Below are 18,464 nucleotides of genomic sequence, written 5' to 3'. Positions count from 1 at the left end.
GTAAGTGCTCAATAAACATGACTGAATGAATAAATGAATGCAGGACAGGGACCGTATCCAACCTGACTTACTTGTATTCACCACGGCGACCAGCAAAGTGGCTGGCTCTTAGAAAGCACTTAAATATCATTAGAAAGGAAACAAAGAACAAAAAGGAGAAACAGAATGGAGGGGACAGTAGGGACTGGGAAGGCCTCAGTGAAGAGCTTGTGTTCATTTAATGAGCAATTAATTAATTCATTCTCATTTATTGACTCTCCTCCTTGGTACAAAGCGCTGTACTAAACTCTGGGAAAGCCTTGGATGAGAATTAGACCCCATCCTCAAAGAGTAAATGAATGGGTTGCAGGTGTGTATAATTAAGGCTGTTTTTCCAGATCCTTTTAATGATGGGCAGCTGCAAATCCTCCTCTGATCCTACAACCCCACCCCCAGAAACCCAATCTCTTCATGAAGTGCCCTTCAATGGGTCAAGTGACAGTGCCTCTTTAAAGCCCCAGAGGTGGTTGGGTCTTTATTTTTCCTAAGTCGGGCCAGTGGGCTACGCTTGCCATAGGCTCTGGAGAGGAGATGCAGTGTGTTTGTCTGGAGGTTTGGTGAGTAGAGCCTGAGATGCCCCCTTTGGTTAACTTATCTTTTGTTCAGCCATGGAAGTTGTTGACTTGGTAGTTGATGTAGAAGGATTAAGAGCCTCCCCCCCCCCCCCACCAGTTGTTTTTTTCTACCTACTTATACCAATGGTCCTGGTGCTGCTGAGGAGGGTAGGGCAAATGGTTTGTTTTTCACAGTTCTGGAGTGACTTGTGTTGATGTTGTGTGAGAGCAAGGGCCGGAACTAGAGCAGGGTGAGAGGGGCCGCCCCTTTCTGGATGGGTAGAGGGTAATGGAAACAGAAGTGTAGAGTTCTGCATCAGTACTCCGTGGATGGACCTCAGAGTCAGAGTGAAGTCGCCCTGGGGCCCTTAATTCTATAGTCAGTGTGACCTCCTTCTAGCCGGATCCATCCGTTGGGAGTTTCCTGCCTAACTTTTGGCTTCAAGAGTACAGACTCCCTTTCTCGCATGAGGGGGGTCCCCCTGGGGATGCGGGCCATAGGGGCAGGATGAGTTAGGGGTGTGTGTGTGTTTGTATGTGGGTGTGACTACCTCGTGTCTTCCATCCCTCCTGGATGAGCAGAAAGAGGGGTTGAGAGGACTAGCAGCAAGTGCTAGAGTGGGAAGATGCCAAGTGCTTTTCCCGCATCCTACCAACAGCAATAGCACGGTCCGGCCCCCTCCTCTCCTTGTCCCGTCTCTGTCCCCTTGGCGGCCTGGGCTCTGTAAGCCCAAATGCATTTGTTTGGAATAGAGTGTATACGTTTTTTGTCACTGTTGAGCCACTGGCAACTGGCCCCGCTCCACAGAAGGGTTGTAATGTGGGGGTACCAGCTGTGTACTCCAAGCAGGAAGATGTCACCAGCTTCTAACTTGTGGAGTGACAACCTAGCACCCTCCCACCCTCCAGATCTCATTCCTTCAGTCTCACCCAGGCAGCGTAAGGGGTCCTGGCACTTGAAGGAGAGTGGGTGACGACACCCTCTTTTTCTCCTTCTCTCTCCCCCTACCCATCCTGAGGATCTCTAGAGGAATGTGGCTCCCATGGGCTGGAGGGTCTCAGATTTCTCCCTGCCCCTATTGACTTTGGTGGGCAGGGCTAGGGCGGAAGGCAGGACCCTCTAGGCCCAAGATACAAGGAGGGGGCGCATGGTTTGGAGGTGGGCAGGGGCTCAGATTGGAGGTTATCCCAGGTTCCACTACCCTGTCAGTCTAGTGAATCAATCTGTCATATTGAAGCGACTTAGGTGACTTACTCTGTGACTTAGTGGTGTGCCTCAATCTCTGTGGGTGTCTGCTTCTCCTCCCCCTTTTCTAATAATTCCAAACTTATTCTGCTTACTATTAAGTGCTTAAGTGCCAGGAAGTCCATCATTTATTTATATTCATGTCCGTCTCCCCCTCTAGTCTGTTAACTCCTTGTGGGCAGGGAATATGTCTACTAACTTGGTTTTTAATAGCAGTCGTAATAATAACTGTGGTATTTGCTAAGCAGTTAGCATGTCAGGCACTGCAGCACGAGCTTGGTAAAAGACACAGCAATTGGGATTGGACACAGTCCCTGTCCCATTCAGGGCCCCCAGTCTCCATCCCCATTTGACAGATGAGGCAAGTGAGGCCCAAAAATGTCATCTGCCCTAGAACACACAGTGGACAAGTGGCAGAGTTAAGGTTAATTGTGGTATTTAAGTGCCCACCATGTGCCAGGCACTTTACCAAGTGGTGTGAGGAGTGGGGGGGATACAAGCAATTCAGGTTGGACACGGTCCCTGTCCCAGATGGGGTTCTCTGTCCTAATTGCCGTTTTAACAGATAAGACACAGTGAAGTGAGTTGCCTAAGGTCACACAGCAGCCAAGGGTTAGGGCTGGGATTAGAACCACTAACCTGATTCCCAGGTCCATGAGAAGGAATTCTCACCAAGCACACACACAGGGAATGGAGACACCATACATGGGCATATACATAGGCAAGCACCCCAAAACAGACAACTCAAAATATACAAGTACACACCCATGCAGAGAAAGCACTCAAGAGCATTCATGGGTGCATGCGTGCTCACACCCAAATGCACCTGTGCCCCAGATATCCTGCTTACCTGTAATTTTCCTTTACTGTCTCCCTCCCCTACTAGCATGTAAGATGCTCGAAGGCAGGGATCTTGTCTACCAGATCCGTTGAACTCTTCTAAGCGCTTGGTAAATTGGCCTGCATAAAATTCATTTGTTAATTTTTACTGATAGCTTACTGTGAGCAGAGCACTTTACTGAGGGCTTGGGAGGTACGATATAGCAGTTCCTATATTGAGGCAGGAACTGAGCCAGTTCCTGCCCACCACAGGCTCATTGTGTGTGTGTGTGTGTGTTAGGGGTGTGGGGGGCATACATCAATACAAGCAAATACACATCAATCTATATAAATAAAATGATAGATATGTACATAAGTGCTGTGGGGCAGGGAGAGGGGGGAAAGAGCAAAGATGAGCCAGTCACGGTGATACAGAAGGGAGTGGGAGTTGAGGAAAAGTGGGGCTTAGTCTGGGAAGGCCTCTTGGAGGAAGTACAGCTTTGGTAGGGCTTAGAAGGGAGGAATAGTGATTGGCAGATTTGAGGAGAGTGCTCAAATCAATCAAGTGAATCACTCGGTTATACTAAAGTGTTCTGGGCCAGGGGATCCGTGGTGAGATAAGGGAAATGGAGGTACAGTGAGAAGGTTAGCACCAGAGGAGCGGAGCGTGTGGGCTGGAATGTAGAAAGAGAGAAGGGAGGTGAGGTAGGAGGGGGCAAGGGGTTGGAGAGGTTTAAAGCCAATAGTGAGGAGTTTTTGTTTGATACGGAGATGGATGGGAAACCACTGAGGATATTTGAGGAGGGGGTTGACAGGTCCAGAACATTTCTATAGAAAAATAAACCCAATTGATTCATCTCCCATGTGGCCTCTTTGGCAAGGTCCAGTCTGTGTAGCCATATCACCCTCCTCTAATTAACGAGGCAGGGGAAGGAGAGAGAGGACAAATATCTGTTGAGAAACCAGCTGGCTCCCATTCCCACCTGCATAACAATAATGGCAGCATTTGTTAAATGCCCACTATGTGCCCAGCACTGTACCAATCCCCGGGTAGATTCAGGATTATCAGGTCAGGCTCAGTCCCTGTCCCACATGGAACTCATAATATAAAAAGAAGGGGGAAGAGGTATTGAATTACCATTTTATTATTATTATTTCCATTATTAATAATAAGGACATTAGATAAGCACTTACTATGTGCCAGGCACTGTACCAGGAAGTGGGGTGGAAGTAAGCAAATCAAGTTGGACAGAGTACCTGTCCCATGTGGAACTAATATCATGACTTCCTATTACTTTTTTTTTTCCAATTTTGAATTGCACAACATCCCAATTATGGTCAGTTTTTTTGGATGCCGGTATTTCTGGGTGCTGCAGAGAATCTATCCAAATCTTTGTGGAAGTGTTATAATGGTTATAATTATAAGATCAGTCAATCATTGGTATCGAGTGCTTACTGTGTGCCCAGCACTGTACGAAGCACTTAGAGGAGTCCAGTACATCTTAGTTGGAAGCCAGGTTCCCCGCTCACAACGAGCTAACAGTTTAGAGGGGGAGACAGACATTAATATAAATTATAGAGTGGGGAAATAATAGAAGGGAAGCATAATTGATGACTTTGATACTGTTCGCAATGAAAAAGCTTTTCCCACTCTCACGCGGCAGATGGTTGGAGAGATGGATTTGGGAGTCATTCATAGTGGCTTGGTAGCTGAAGCCATGCCATTCTTGTTATTATAATGGAATTTAGGTGCTAAGCAGTGTGGCCTAATGGAGAGAGGCCGAGTCCAGGGGTCAGAAGGACCTGGCTTCTGATCCCAGCTCTGCCGCTTCTATGCTGTGTGACCTTGAGCAAGTCACTTCACTACCCTCTACCTCAGTCACCTAATTGGTAAAATGGGGACAAGGACTGTCAGGCCCACGTGGGACCTGGACTGTATACAACCTGATTAAGTTGTATCTACTTCCATGCTTAAAACAGTGGATGGTACATGGTAAGCACTTAAATACCACTACAACTACAGAACTAAATTCAGGGGTAGATAGTGGTAATCCAGTCTTGAATTCACTACCCTCAATGAGCTTGAAATAGGGATTAAGACTGTGAGCCCCTTTTGGGACATGGACTTTGTCCAACCTGATCAGCTCCTATCTGCCCCAGCACTTAACACAGTGTCTGGCACATAATAAGGGGCTTAACAAATACCACTGGAAAAAAGCATTCAGAAAGGTGGTATGAGAGTCTTACTCCTTGCTGAAGAGAACTTCTATGTAATGTCTCATCCTCTTTTCTGCACAGACATCTGGGTAAGCTCACTGTGGGCAGGAAACAAGTCTACCCATTCCGTTGTATTTTTCTTTCCCATGCACTCAGTCCAGTGCTCAGCACACAGTAAGCACTCACCCCACTGATTGACTCTAGACCATCCTTCTAAGCTGTAAACTCGTTGTGGGCAAGAAACATGTCTACCGACTCTGTTCTCTTGTCCTCTCCCAAGCTCTTAGTCCATTGCTCTGTACACAGTAAGCGCCCAATAAATTCCATCAATCTGATTGATCAAGTGGTTAAAGCCTGGGGGAATTGTGAGTCTGTTGTACTCCCCTAGTGGAACTCATCACTAATGAATTCACGGTCAGAGTCTATGCATCATCACCTGGTCACCCACATCTTGAACCTGATGCCAGAGGACTTTTCCTGATTTTCATGGCTTGTTCTCTGCAGAGTCAGGGCCTGTTTGATTTTAGAAAACTGATGTTTCCCAACCCATCTTCTCTCGGCAGAAGTGTCCAAAGCAGCAGAATCGAATTCCCCAATGACCTGATTAGTGCAGTGCAGGGAAAATTAACTGGCATAATTCATTAGAATTCATAATTCATTCCTGATTACACTGTAAGCCCGTCAAAGGGCAGGGACTGACTTTTATCTGTTACCGATTTGTACATTCCAAGTGCTTACTATAGTGCTCTGCACATAATAAGCACTCAATAAATACTATTGAATGAATTAGCTGGATAGATGGTTCCCGGGTCGCCTCTCTCCCATGAGACCGAGGATCCTCTTCCCCATCTTCAGAGAAGGCATTGATGGTGAGTTCCAAGACCCCTGATTCTGGGCCCAGTTGGTCCTAAGCCCTGGGAGGAGGAAGGCCCCACAGATCTCCTCCAGAACTCTGCAGGTTGGGGCTGGATGACCAAGGGGAGAATCCTACTGGCTATTGCTCTCTCTACAGTTGCAGCTCATCACAACTCCCCACCCTTGAATTTTATCCCCCTGCACTTGGGTAGTCACATCAATTCCCAAATGCACCCCACCATTGCAAGATGGAGCTCCGTAATTCACTCACACTCAGAGGAGTGTGTGTGTGTGTGCTTGCATGCATGAAAGATAGTGTTAGCTTTGGGGAGAGTAATGAGGAGGGGGCTGCCAAAGTCAGAAAGAAAGCTGGTTCTGGACTCATGAACTGGGGCTCGGTGCAGGGAGATGGCTTTGGCTTGACCAACTGAGCAGCCCTGGAGCCCTGCACACCCCTGTCCACAAGTGGGGACCTCCTCCATGTGTGATAGTGGTAGCTCCTATCAAATTGGGGACCCCTTCCGTGTGCAAAGCAATGCATTTCCCAACTCTAATCATCATGGAGAGATGGAGTCAGGAATCTCACCGCCACCTCTAAGGAAAGGTGTTGTTTGTGGATGGTGAATATGTTTGTGTTTGAATTTCCATGCTTCCAAGTTCATCTCTGGAGGAGAAGAGATAGAGGAGGGGGCTGCCACCCCCCAGCACAGAGGCTGGTACTGGAAATGGGAACTGGGACTGTGCAGGTAACTGGTTCTTTCTGATCTGACTGTGGAACGGAGAAGAGCCGGGGCCCTTAATTCTCTAGATGGATCAAACCTCCCATTGCCCTCAGTCCTGTCTGCAGACTCATCTTGCATATCTTCAGACCCAGAGAGGGGTGCTTGTGGCCTTGACAGTGGCGGTCTCTGGAGGGTGGGTGGAGGGAGAAGTCTAGTGTCAGGAGTAGGACAGGGTGACATTAGCATGTCACCCCTGTTCCTCTTTGAGGTTCAGAGCTGTGTGGACTTCAGTTCTAGAGCAGGAGTGCAGGAACTGAATTCTGTCCAGTCTTTCATTGTCCTGGGCATCCAGTCCCTGGAGAATGACTAACAGACTTGGGAATATGAAGATGGGGTTAGCTAAGCGTTTTGAGCTGCAGGATGTAGTAGTCTGCTTAATAATAATAATAAGAATGATATTTAAGTGCTTACTATGCGCCAAGCACTGAGATAGATGCAAGGTAATCAGGTTGTCCCACATGGGGCTCCCAGTCTTAATCCCCATTTTACAGATGAGGCAACAGAGGCCCAGAGAAGTTGAGTGACTTGCCCAAGGACACACAGACAAGTGGCAGAGATATTAGAATCCACATCCTCTGACTCCCAAGCCTGTGTTTTTTCCACTAAGTGACACAGATTGAGAGATAATCGCAATGATAATAATAATGTTGGTATTTGTTAAGCACTTACTATGTGCAGAGCACTGTTCTAAGTGCTGGGGTAGACACAGGGGAATCAGGTTGTACCATGTGGGGTTCACAGTCCCCATTTTACAGATGAGGTAACTGAGGCACAGAGAAGTTAAGTGACTTGCCCACAGTCACACAGCTGACAAGTGGCAGAGCTGGGAGTTGAACGCATCACCTCTGACTCCAAAGCCCAGGCTCTTTCCACTGAGCCACGCTACTGCTCCGAGCCACGCTGCTGCTCTGAGCCACGCTGCTTCTCTTGAGCCACACACTTACTATATACCAAGCACTGTTCTAAGTTCTGGGATGGATACAGGGTAATTGAATTGTTCCATGTGGGGTTTACAGTCTTAATCTCCATTTTACAGATTAGGTAACTGAGGCACAGAGAACTGAAGTGACTTGCCTAAAGTCACACAGCTGACAAGTGGGGGCGCTGGGATTAGAACCCATGATCTATGACTCCCAAGCCCATGCTCTTTCCACTAAGCCACGATGGCATAGCTGCAATTATCAAAGCTCACTTCTACTGAGCAATCCACATTTTGGGAAGACTCATGTTTGTAACCTAGACTTTTTTTGCCCCCCATCTCTCTCTTTCTATCAGACAAATGGCTCACTTGGAGTTTGAAGTGTCCAACACATGTGATTCTTAGCAGGTGACAGAGGGCAGGATGGGGAGACTCGTGTCTACATAATCACTCACTCAGGCAAGTCTTCGGGGACCAGATCTCACAATGCCAGGTCTCACAAAGCCAGACATGATAGAGTGATTGTGTGCAAAGCACTGTACAAAGCACTCTGGAGAGTACTCTGGAGACACATTGCCTGCCCACAGCAGCATGGCCTAATGGCAAGAGCACTGGCTTTGAAAGTCAGAGGATGTGGTGGGCAAGTCACTTAACTTCTCTGTGCATTAGTTACCATATCTGTAAAATGGGGATGAAGACTGTGAGCCACATGTGGGACAACCTGATGACCCTGTATCTACCCCAGCACTTAGAACAGTGCTCTGCACATAGTAAGCGCTTAACAAATACCAACATTATTATTATTATTATGGGGGTTCTGATCCCATCTCTAAAACTTGTGTACTGTGTGACCTTGGGTAAGTCACTTAACTTCTCTGTTCCTCAGTGCAGTCATCTGTAAAATGGGGATTAAGACTGTGAGCCCCACGTGGGACAATCTGATCACCTCATATCTACCCTAGCACTTAGAACAGTGTTTGGCACATAGTAAGTACTTAACAAATAGCATAAAACGCAGTATCGCACTCTTCCAGCACTTCCTACAGTGCTCAGCACACAGTCCATGCTCAATAATCACCAGTGTGTTTTCACCTAATTCTCTCTTTAGTGGATAGAGAAGCAGCGTGGCTCAGTGGAAAGAGCCCAGGCTTGGGAGTCAGCGGTCATGTGTTCGAATCCTGGCTCAGCCGCTTGTCAGCTGTGTGACTGTGGGCAAGTCACTTAAGTTCTCTGTGCCTCAGTTACCTCATCTGTAAAATGGGGATTAAGTGTGAGCCTCACGTGGGACAACCTAATTACCCTGCATCCACCCCAGCGCTTAGAACAGTGCTCTGCACATAGTAAGTGCTTAACAAATACCAACATTATTATTATTAGAGCACAGACCAGGGAGTTTAAAGGTAATGGGTTCTAATTCTGGCTCCACCACTTGTCTGCTGTGTCACCATGGGCAAGTCACTTCACTCCTCTGTGCCTCAGTTACCTAATTTGTCAAATGGGGCTTGAGACTGTGAGCTCCACGTAGGACAAGGACTGCATCCAACCCATTCTTTTTTTATCTACCCCAATGCTTAGTACAGTACCTGGCATATTTTAAGTGCTAAAGAAATACCACAGTTATTATTTATCATCATTATTATCATTACTATTAACTACCCCCTCGGTGCTCGCACCCACTGCACTTCTGAATGCAGAGTGCACATATATGCACATAAACGCTGCAGGGCAAATATCGGGTATCTAAAGGTTACTCATCCAAGGGTGTTGACGATGCAGAAGGGCCAAGAAGCTTTGGGGAAAGAGGGCTTAATCAACGAAGGCCTGCTGGAGGAATTAAGACCTTAATAATGCTTTGAAGAAAGGGAGAGTGGTGGTCTGGCCTATCTGGACAGGGAGGGAGTTCCAGGCGAGGGTGAAGCCGTAGAAAGGGAATCAGAGGCGACCTAAAGGAGACGGAGGTAGGTAAGGAGGTAGCCGGCGCTGTTTGAGCAAAGCGCCACCAGGTGGCGATAGAGAGGCGCAGCCGCCCAGAATCACCATGTAGGAGAGAAGCAGCGCCGCCTTGTGGCTACAACCCTGGCTTGCGCGTCAGAAGGACCTGGCTCCTAAACCCGACACCGCCCACTTGTCTTCTGGGTGGCCTTGGGCAAGTCAGTTGACTTCTCTCCGCCTCAGTTAGCTCATCTCTAAAATGGGGATTAAGACTTGTGAGTCCCATGTGGGACGTGGACTGCGTCCAAACTGATAATAATGTTGGTATTTGTTAAGCACTTACTTTGTGCAGAGCACTGTTCCAAGCGCTGGGGTAGATATGGGGTAATCAGGTTGTCCCATGTGAAGCTCACAGTTTTAATCCCCATTTTACAGATGAGGTAACTGAGGCAGAGAAGTGACTTGCCCACAGTCACACAGCTGACAAGTGGCAGAGCGGGGATTCGAACCCATGACCTCTGACTCCCAAGCCTGGGCTCTTTCCACTGAGCCACGCTGGTAAGCTTCTTCCAATCCCAGTGTTTAGTCAAGTGCCTAGCACAGAGAAGCAGCGAGGTTAAGTAGGAACAGCAAGGGCTTGAGAGTCAGAGGTCATGGGTTCTAATCCCGCCTCACCACTTATCGGCTCTGTGACTTTGGGCAAGCCACTTAACGTCTCTGTGCCTCAGTTACCTCATCTGTAAACTGGGGATTAAGACTGTGAGCCTCATGTGGGACCACCTGATTACCTTGTATCAACCCCAGTGCTTAGAACAGTGATTTGCACCAAGTAAGCACTTAACAAATACCATAAGTATTATTATAGTGAGAGCTTCACCAACACCATAAAAAAGATGAGTGCCACCCGGGGGTTATAGAGAGGCGACTGTAGCCTTCCAGGCCAATACCTGTTGCCACCAGGCGTAGTGATAGGCACAGCTGTCCAGAATCCCTATTAGTGCCACCAGGCAGGCTGCTGCTCTCAGACCCAACAGTGGTTTTGGTTCCAGGGACCAGGGGCATCTCTCCAGAACAGTTGCTCAGTACTTCTCCTTGGCCTTGAGGATCATCTCTCTTACAATATGGGCAGACTCAACTCCCAGTTTTTCCCCCTTACTGAATGGATTGCATTGCTACCCCAAAGAGAAGGCACTGTGTGTGTGTGTGTGTGTGTGTGTATGTATGTATGAATAATGGGGGGAGGAAGAGTGATGAGGTGGGTGCCACTCAAGGGAGAACAGGGGCCTGGGCTCTGTGCAGGAAGCTAGTTCTGTCTGATTTGCCTGGGACTGAGAAGACCCTGGGCCCTTAATTCTTTAGACGGGTCAAGCCTCTCTGGAACTACAGTCCTGACTGCAGTCACCGCACAGCCTCACTCTCCAGAGAAGAGACCCTTTTGGACTCATTGTAGAAGTTCGTGGTTTTTAATATCAGGAGGAGATCAGGGTCTCCCCTATTTCTCTCTGAGAAGCAGAGTTGTGCAAATTCCTGCCTGAAATGGAGTTCTAGCGGTGTGGGCTGGGAGGATAGAAGGCAGGTATTGTACCAGAAACTGTGTTCAATCCAGTGTGCCTGCAGTTCTGCACCTTCAGTCAATCAATCGGAATGATGGAGTCCCTCCTATGTGCAGAACACTATACTCAGTGCTTGGGAGAGTACCCATAGGACAGACACATTCCCTGCCCATAACAAACTTACAGTTTAGAGGGGACTGGAGGTCGTGGGATAATAATGGGCCAAGTATAAGGCAACCAAAACTCACGCATCCTTGTACCTATTGGCTTGGAAACCACACTTTCACACCTTTGCCAAGCTATACAACCCTTGCCCTCCCCACCTACATATCCCTGCTCCCTTTTACCCACTCTCCTTAACACACTAACGCAACCCTTTCCTTTCCCCTCATGGTCCACACTTCTTCACACATACTCCTGTAAGTTTCTGCCCATGCTGCACAGCACCACTAAACATGCAGCACCCACACAGATTCCTCCCACTTCCCAATCCAGCCTAGACATGCACAACCATTTGCCTTCAGAGCTGGTGAAGGGGAGCAGAAACGAGTAGAGCAGATGAGAAAAACTTGCTGCTGCCAACACCAGCAGGTCTCAGGAGTTCCACCTGGGCCTAGACCAGCCTACTTTACCAAGGAAAAATGGCTGTAATTGCTCTTTACTAAGCAAGGCTTAGCTCTCTACTTTCAAGCAACCCCACTTAATAATGTTGGTATTTAAGTGCTTACTTTGTGCCGAGCACTGTTCTAAGCACTGGGGTAGACACAGGGGAATCAGGTTGTCCCACGTGGGGCTCACGGTCTTAATCCCCATTTTACATATGAGGTAACTGAGGCACCGAGAAGTTAAGTGACTTGCCCACAGTCACAGAGCTGACAAGTGGCCGAGCTGGGATTCGAACCCATGACCTCTGACTCCAAAGCCCGTGCTCTTTCTACTGAGCCACGCTGTTTCCCACTTGTACTCTTAGCTCTATTCAAAATTTAGGGACTTAGAGAATAGCTACAAAAAATGGAATCCTTAATTCACATTGTGGAAACAGTCATAGAACACTTTTTTATAATTGAGCCTAGGAAATACTACTACTCCTAATCATGGTACTTGTAAAGTGCTTACTAAGTGCATAACACTCTTCTGAGCACTGGGGTAGATACAAACAAATTGGGTTGGACACAGTCCGCGTCCCACATGGGGCTCACAGTCTTAATCCCCGTTTGACAGAGGAGGTAACTGAGGCAGTGAGAAGTGAAGTGACTTGCCCAGGGCCATAGAGCCGAAGAGCGGCAGAGCCGGGATTAGCACCTGTGACCTTCTGACTCTCAGGCCCATGCTCTATCCGGCCAGGGCCACAGAGCAGACAAGTGGCAGAGCTGGGATTAGCACCCATGACCTTCTGACTCCTAGCCCTGTGCTCTATCTGCTATGCCATGCTGCTTAGCGAATGACAGTAAAACATTTCAGATAAACAGTGCTTTTAATTCTGTTTCTAATGAAGGGAAAGAATTCATTAGAAGGTTTCAGCCCGAGGCAAAACTTAACAAAGATAAGGGATCTGCATTCTGATATTCTGGTTCAACATCAGAATAATCATTGATTGCTACTGGACAGTCACTTGGTGACAGCTTGCTTTCCTCCTAGAAAGCTTTATGGCGCATGATCCCGACTTGACTCTCAGTCCTAAGGGAACACTGTTGATGAGACTGCCTCTATGAGAATCTGTAATTTTGAGAGAGACTATTGCACATATTTCCCATTAAAACACCGTTGGGCATCTCCGCCGGTCCCATGACCTGAGGGGGCCATGGCTCCAACAAGATTGGATAAATATGGAATGGGTACATCCTACTGCCAGCAGTTTAGGTGATAAAAATGCCTCATCAATATATCCATCTACTCCCTTACTTCCCATAATTTATTAATAATAATAAAGGATGATAATTCTAATTATGGTATTTGTAAAGTGCTTGCTATGTGCTAAGCACTGTTCTCAGCGTTTAAAAAAAAATCTTTTATGGTATTAAGCGCTTACTATGTGCCAAGCGCCTGGGGAGATAGAAGGTAATCGGGATGTCCCACATGGGGCTCACAGTTTTCATCCCCATTTTCCAGATGAGGTCACCATGGGCACAGAGAAGTTAAGTGGCTTGCTCAAAGTCACACAGCAGACAAGTGGCTGAGCAGATATTAGAACCCACGTCCTCAGATTCCCAAGCCTGTGCTCTTGCCATTAGGCCACGTTGTTTCTCCACTTTACTTTCCTGTCTGTCTCCTCCTCCCCACTGTTCGTAAAGTCCTCGTGGGCAGGGATCATTCATTCATTCATTCAATAGTATTTATTGAGCGCTTACTGTGTGCAGAGCACTGTACTAAGCTCTTGGAGTTTACAATCCGGCAACAGATGGAGACAATCCCTGCCCAACAACGGGCTCACAATCTAAACGGGGGAGACAGACAACAAAACAAAACAAATCATTCAATTTATTCAATCATATTTATTGAGTGCTTACTATGTGCAGAGCACTGTAGTAAGTGCATGGAAAGTAGGATTCACCAACCCCCCGCCTATCCCCCAAAAGAACCGGAGTGGACATTAGTTGGCCCCGGATATTCCCATCCATTCTAGGCTGTGAGCTCGCTCATTCATTCAATTGTATTTATTGATGATAGTGATGATGGCATTTGTTAAGCACTTATTATATTACACTTAGAGAAGCAGTGTGGCTCAGTGGAAAGAGCCCGGGCTTGGGAGTCAGAGTTCATGGGTTTGACTGCCTGCTCTGCCACTTGTCAGCTGTGTGACTGTGGGCAAATCATTTAACTTCTCTGTGCCTCAGTTCCCTCATCTGTAAAATGGGGAGATCAACTGTGAGTCTCACGGGGGACAACCTGATTACCCTGTATCTACCCCAGCGCTTAGAACAGTGCTTTGCACATAGTAAGCGCTTAGCAAATACCAACATTATTATTATTACTATATGCCAGGCACTGTCCTAAGCGCTGGGAGGGTACAAGGTAATCAACTTGTCCCATATGGGGCTCACAGTCTTAATCCCCATTTTCCAGATGAGGAAACTGAGGCTCAGAGAAGTGAAGTGACTTGCCCAAAATCACACAGTTGACAAGTGGCAGATCCTAGATCAGAAACCAAGACCTCTCACTCCCAAGCCCGGGCTCTTACTGAGCGCTTGGTATGTGAAGAGCACTGTACTAAGTGCTTGTGGGGTAGGGATCGCCTCTATCTGTTGCCGAACTGTGTTTTCCAAGTGCTCAGTACAGTGCTCTGCACACAGTAAGTCATCCCATTGAATGGATGAATGAAGGGCCTGGCTCACCTGTTAGTCGGGCTTCAACAAGGGGGACCTTGGGAGAAGCAGTATCACACTGGAACACTTAATAGTTTTTATTCATAATAATAATTATGGTATTCATTAAGCGCTTACCATCTGCCAGGCACTATACTAATATCACCATTTACTGTGGTGGTGTACTTCCCCAAGCCCTCAGTGTAGTGGATAGAGCCTGGGCCTGGGAGTCAGGAGGTTATGGGTTCTAATCCCAGCTCTGCCCCTTGTCTGCTCTGTTATCTTTGGCAAGTCACTTAACTTCTCTGGGCCTCAGTGACCTCATCTGTAAAATGGGGATTCAGAGTTGGAGCCCCACGTGGGACAACCTGATCACTTTGTATCTACCCCAGGGCTTAGAACAGTGCTTGGCACATAGGAAGCACTTAACAAAATACCATCATTATTATTACTGTAAAATGGGGAGTGAGATTGTGAGCCCCATGTGGAACAGGGACTGTGTCCAACTCGATTTGCTTGTATCCACTCTGGCCCTTAATATGGTGCCTGGCACGTAGTAAACAATTAACAAATACCACAATTATTATTATTACAAGGCTCTGCATACAGTAAGCTTTTGATCATATTCATTGAGGACTTTGTGTGGAGCACTGTACTAAACATTTGGGAGAGTACATTGAAACAAAAAACAGACACATTCCCTGCCCACAAAGAGTTTACAGTCTGAGGTAGGGGGAGACTGTGAGCCCGTCACTGGGCAGGGATTGTCTCTATATGTTGCCGAATTGTACATTCCAAGCACTTAGTACAGTGCTCTGCTCATAGTAAGTGCTCAATAAATACTATTGAATGAGACAGGCATTAATGTAAATAAATTATTACAGATCTGTACAAAAGTGCTTGGTGCTGGGAGGGGGAAAGAACAGAGGGAGCAAGTCAGGGAAATGCAGAAGGGAGTAGGAGAAGAGGAAGAAGGACTTAATCAGGGAAGGCCCCTGGAAAAGATATGCCTTCAGTAAGGCTTTGGAGAGTAAACCGATCCTGGACTATTTAAAATGTAACAACTGCATTTCCCTTGGGGAACAGTTTGGCTTTTCTAGGATTTTCTATTTCAAAAATGGTTAATGGAACACGTGGGGTTTCCAAAGCTAAGATTGTATATCATTCTTTTTGATCATTTAGCCGATGTACAGAGGAAAGTTTTTGCTTCTCCTTTGTAATTGAAACGATAGTGGCAATTTGTATGTGAAACAGCTTGGCAATCAAGTTGTTTGTGTATATGTGTAATAATCCATAACCCCGATTAACTTGTTTCTACCCCAGTGCTTAGAACAGGGCTTGGCACTTAAGAACCATTATTATTATTATTATTATTATGTGTGTATATATAAAAACTCCAAATTGGGACTTTACTTCTTGATTATCCACTGTAATGATTATAATAAGGTATAAGTTGGAAGTAAAGTAATTATTTTTAAGATTCATATTTTCACCATGCTAAACTTTCTTTCATACTCATTTTCCCCAAAGGACAATTGAAAGTTGGAGAAAGTGATTGAAATAACTTTGAGTCACTCTCCTCGTTTTTGTCATTAGACAGAATCCAGTCTTCCAAACCGGGAGAAAATGGTGAACGTCCTGAAAGGAGTGCTTATTGAATGGTTGGTAGTTTTCTTGGTATATTCTCTTCTCTTCCACATTTTAATTCTTCTTTACACTTCTAAGATATTTGAAAAGCATGAGACTAAATCCTGCATGCTTTTTTTCTCCACCCCATTTCCCAGATCCACCTCTTTCTCTTCATGAAAATGGCAACCATCCTAGTGTGGACCCTGAACGTACTGTAGCAGCATCCTCACTTGTTTTGCCCCCCCCGCCCCCCCAACTCTCTGTCATACCTTAACTTGACTCATAGTTTAGCTCTCTAAAACATCATTCAGTTTACAGCCCTCCACTCATAAAAAAGTTCAGTATGTTTTGTTATAACAGTTACCACAAAAATACAAACTATCCATTCTGTAAGCCCATCAATAGGCAGGGACTGCCTCTATCTGTTGCCGATTTGTACAATCCAAGAACTTAGTACAGTGCTCTACGCATAGTAAGCGCTCAATAAATACTATTGAATGAATCTATGACTAAATTTGCTTGTGATTTATTGTACTCCCCCAAGTGCTATTAATACGATGTGAAGAGTCTCGTGCTGTCACGCAAAGAGATCAGACTCATGGCTGTCGAAGGCAGCGGAAGGAGATCATCTGTGGAATGATTATCACTGGCTCGAACTGTGCAGACAGAGCAACTAAACACCACTGATCAATTGGGCCATGTGGAAATTGCAGACGGAGTATGGCGCTTACTGCCCCAGAGCCTGGGTGTGATGTGATGTAGGGAGTTGCTTTGGGATGATCACCCAGAGCTGATTCCTGCAAAAATGTATGGTTTCTTCAGTCTACTTATTGGTTCTGTTTTGTTGGTAAAATATAACTTTGAATAAAATGGCCTACATTTGCATTTCTGTCTACAGAATTAAAAATAAATTAAGAACAGAGTCGGATGTGCTCATTCCAGCTTGCCAGGATTAAGACACCTACTTGCCGAGCTCTTTTAGACATCCTAGCTATTTACATTCAGGATTAAAACAGCATTCACTTATGATATCATGATAACTCTGTCTAAGGAATTTATTTTGCCTCTCAACTTCCTATTGTATTGACATGAATGTCACCAGTGTTCTCTGGATTCAGGTGATTGCAGTTGTCAGTTTACTATACCTTAAGTACCTATCATTCATTCATTCAGTTATACTGAGTGCTTACTGTGTGCACAGCACTGTACTGAGTGCTTTGGAGAATATAATACTCCCGTTGAATACATCATTCATATTGAGCGCTTACTGTGTGCAGAGCACTGTACTAAGCGCTTGGAAAGTACAATTCAGCATTCATTACTGCTTTCCATTTTGCCATACCCAAATTGAGAGAATGTGTTTTCCTTGAACTCAAATGAGAAAAGTGACTTGAAAGAAAATGTTCTGAACGGTAGGTGGAAAAAGTTTTTAAGGAGAAAGATGAAAGTTGTTTTGTTGAGGAATCAGGATGCTTCAAATAGAAAGTTTTAGAGGAGGACATTGTGAAAAGCAGGTAAGTGTAGTGTATTGTTCTCTATCAATTGTGAATGACATATGTGTAAAATGGCCTAGGATATGTTCACTACATATTGTTATAGAGAAGCAGCGTGGCTCAGTGGAAAGAGCACGGGCTTGGGAGTCAGAGGTCATGAGTTTGAATCCCAGCTCTGCCACTTGTCAGCTGTGTGACTGTGGGCAAGTCACTTAACTTCTCTGTGCCTCAGTTACCTCATCTGTAAATGGGGATTAACTGTGAGCCTCACGTAGGACAACCTGATTACCCTGTATCTACTCCAGTGCTTAGAACAGTGCTCGGCACATAGTAAGCGCTTAACAAATACCAACATTATTATTATTATTAATTCCAGCTTTGCCATGTGTCTTCTGTGTGACCTTGGATAAGTCACTTTACTTCTCTTACCCTCAATTACCTCATCTGTAAAATGAGGATTAAGACTGTGACCTCCATGTGGGACAGAGACTAAGTTCAACCCAATTTGCTTGTATCCACCCCAGCGCTACCACCCAGTACAGTGGCTGGTACATAGTAAGCGCTTAACAAATACCACTATTATTACTATTACTATAACTGATCCCCCTAATGACTGTGGCAAATATCAACTGCATTTACCACGGGATTTGAATGATGTCTAGAAATAATTAGAAAAAACCAATAGGTGGGATTAATTCTAGCTTTTGTTAATACTGACCAAGATGCTAACTAAAATATATTGAGTTGGAATGACTACTTATTTCATTGAGGAAAAAATAGAACTTTTCATATGGAGAAATGCAGGTTTGTGCATTGTAGGAAGTGATTTGCTGTTAAAAATCCAGTTAAATGAAGTATTCCTACTATATAAAGTTTATATATTTTAATTTATGGAAAGACATTTAGGAATCACTGGTTGCCATGGATTCTATACTTGGGGAATTTCTGATTGTACAAGAGTGCCTGAGGTACTTAAACCATTCATTAAGTTGAGCTACTGGTTTATTAATAATAATGGTATTTGTTAAGTGTTTAATGTGTGCCAAGCACTATACTAAGTGCTTATAATAATAATAATGGTATTTGTTAAGAGATTACTATGAACCAAGCACTCTTCTAAGCAC

At 45.7% G+C, this 18,464-nt stretch overlaps 1 long non-coding RNA gene across 1 annotated transcript; it reads left to right on the top strand.

The window, feature by feature from the left end:
• The first annotated feature begins 443 nt into the window (after positions 1-443).
• Positions 444-16,732, top strand: LOC103170228. Its single transcript, XR_486037.3, has 3 exons — positions 444-596; positions 15,815-15,879; positions 16,392-16,732. It is a non-coding gene; the product is annotated as an uncharacterized LOC103170228 (long non-coding RNA).
• Positions 16,733-18,464: the final 1,732 nt, after the last annotated feature.

The sequence above is a fragment of the Ornithorhynchus anatinus genome, chromosome 4 (genome assembly GCF_004115215.2).
Source record: "Ornithorhynchus anatinus isolate Pmale09 chromosome 4, mOrnAna1.pri.v4, whole genome shotgun sequence".
Taxonomy (NCBI): domain Eukaryota; kingdom Metazoa; phylum Chordata; class Mammalia; order Monotremata; family Ornithorhynchidae; genus Ornithorhynchus; species Ornithorhynchus anatinus.
Note: the sequence above shows the minus strand (reverse complement) of the source record. Positions and strands in the feature narration are given on the sequence as shown.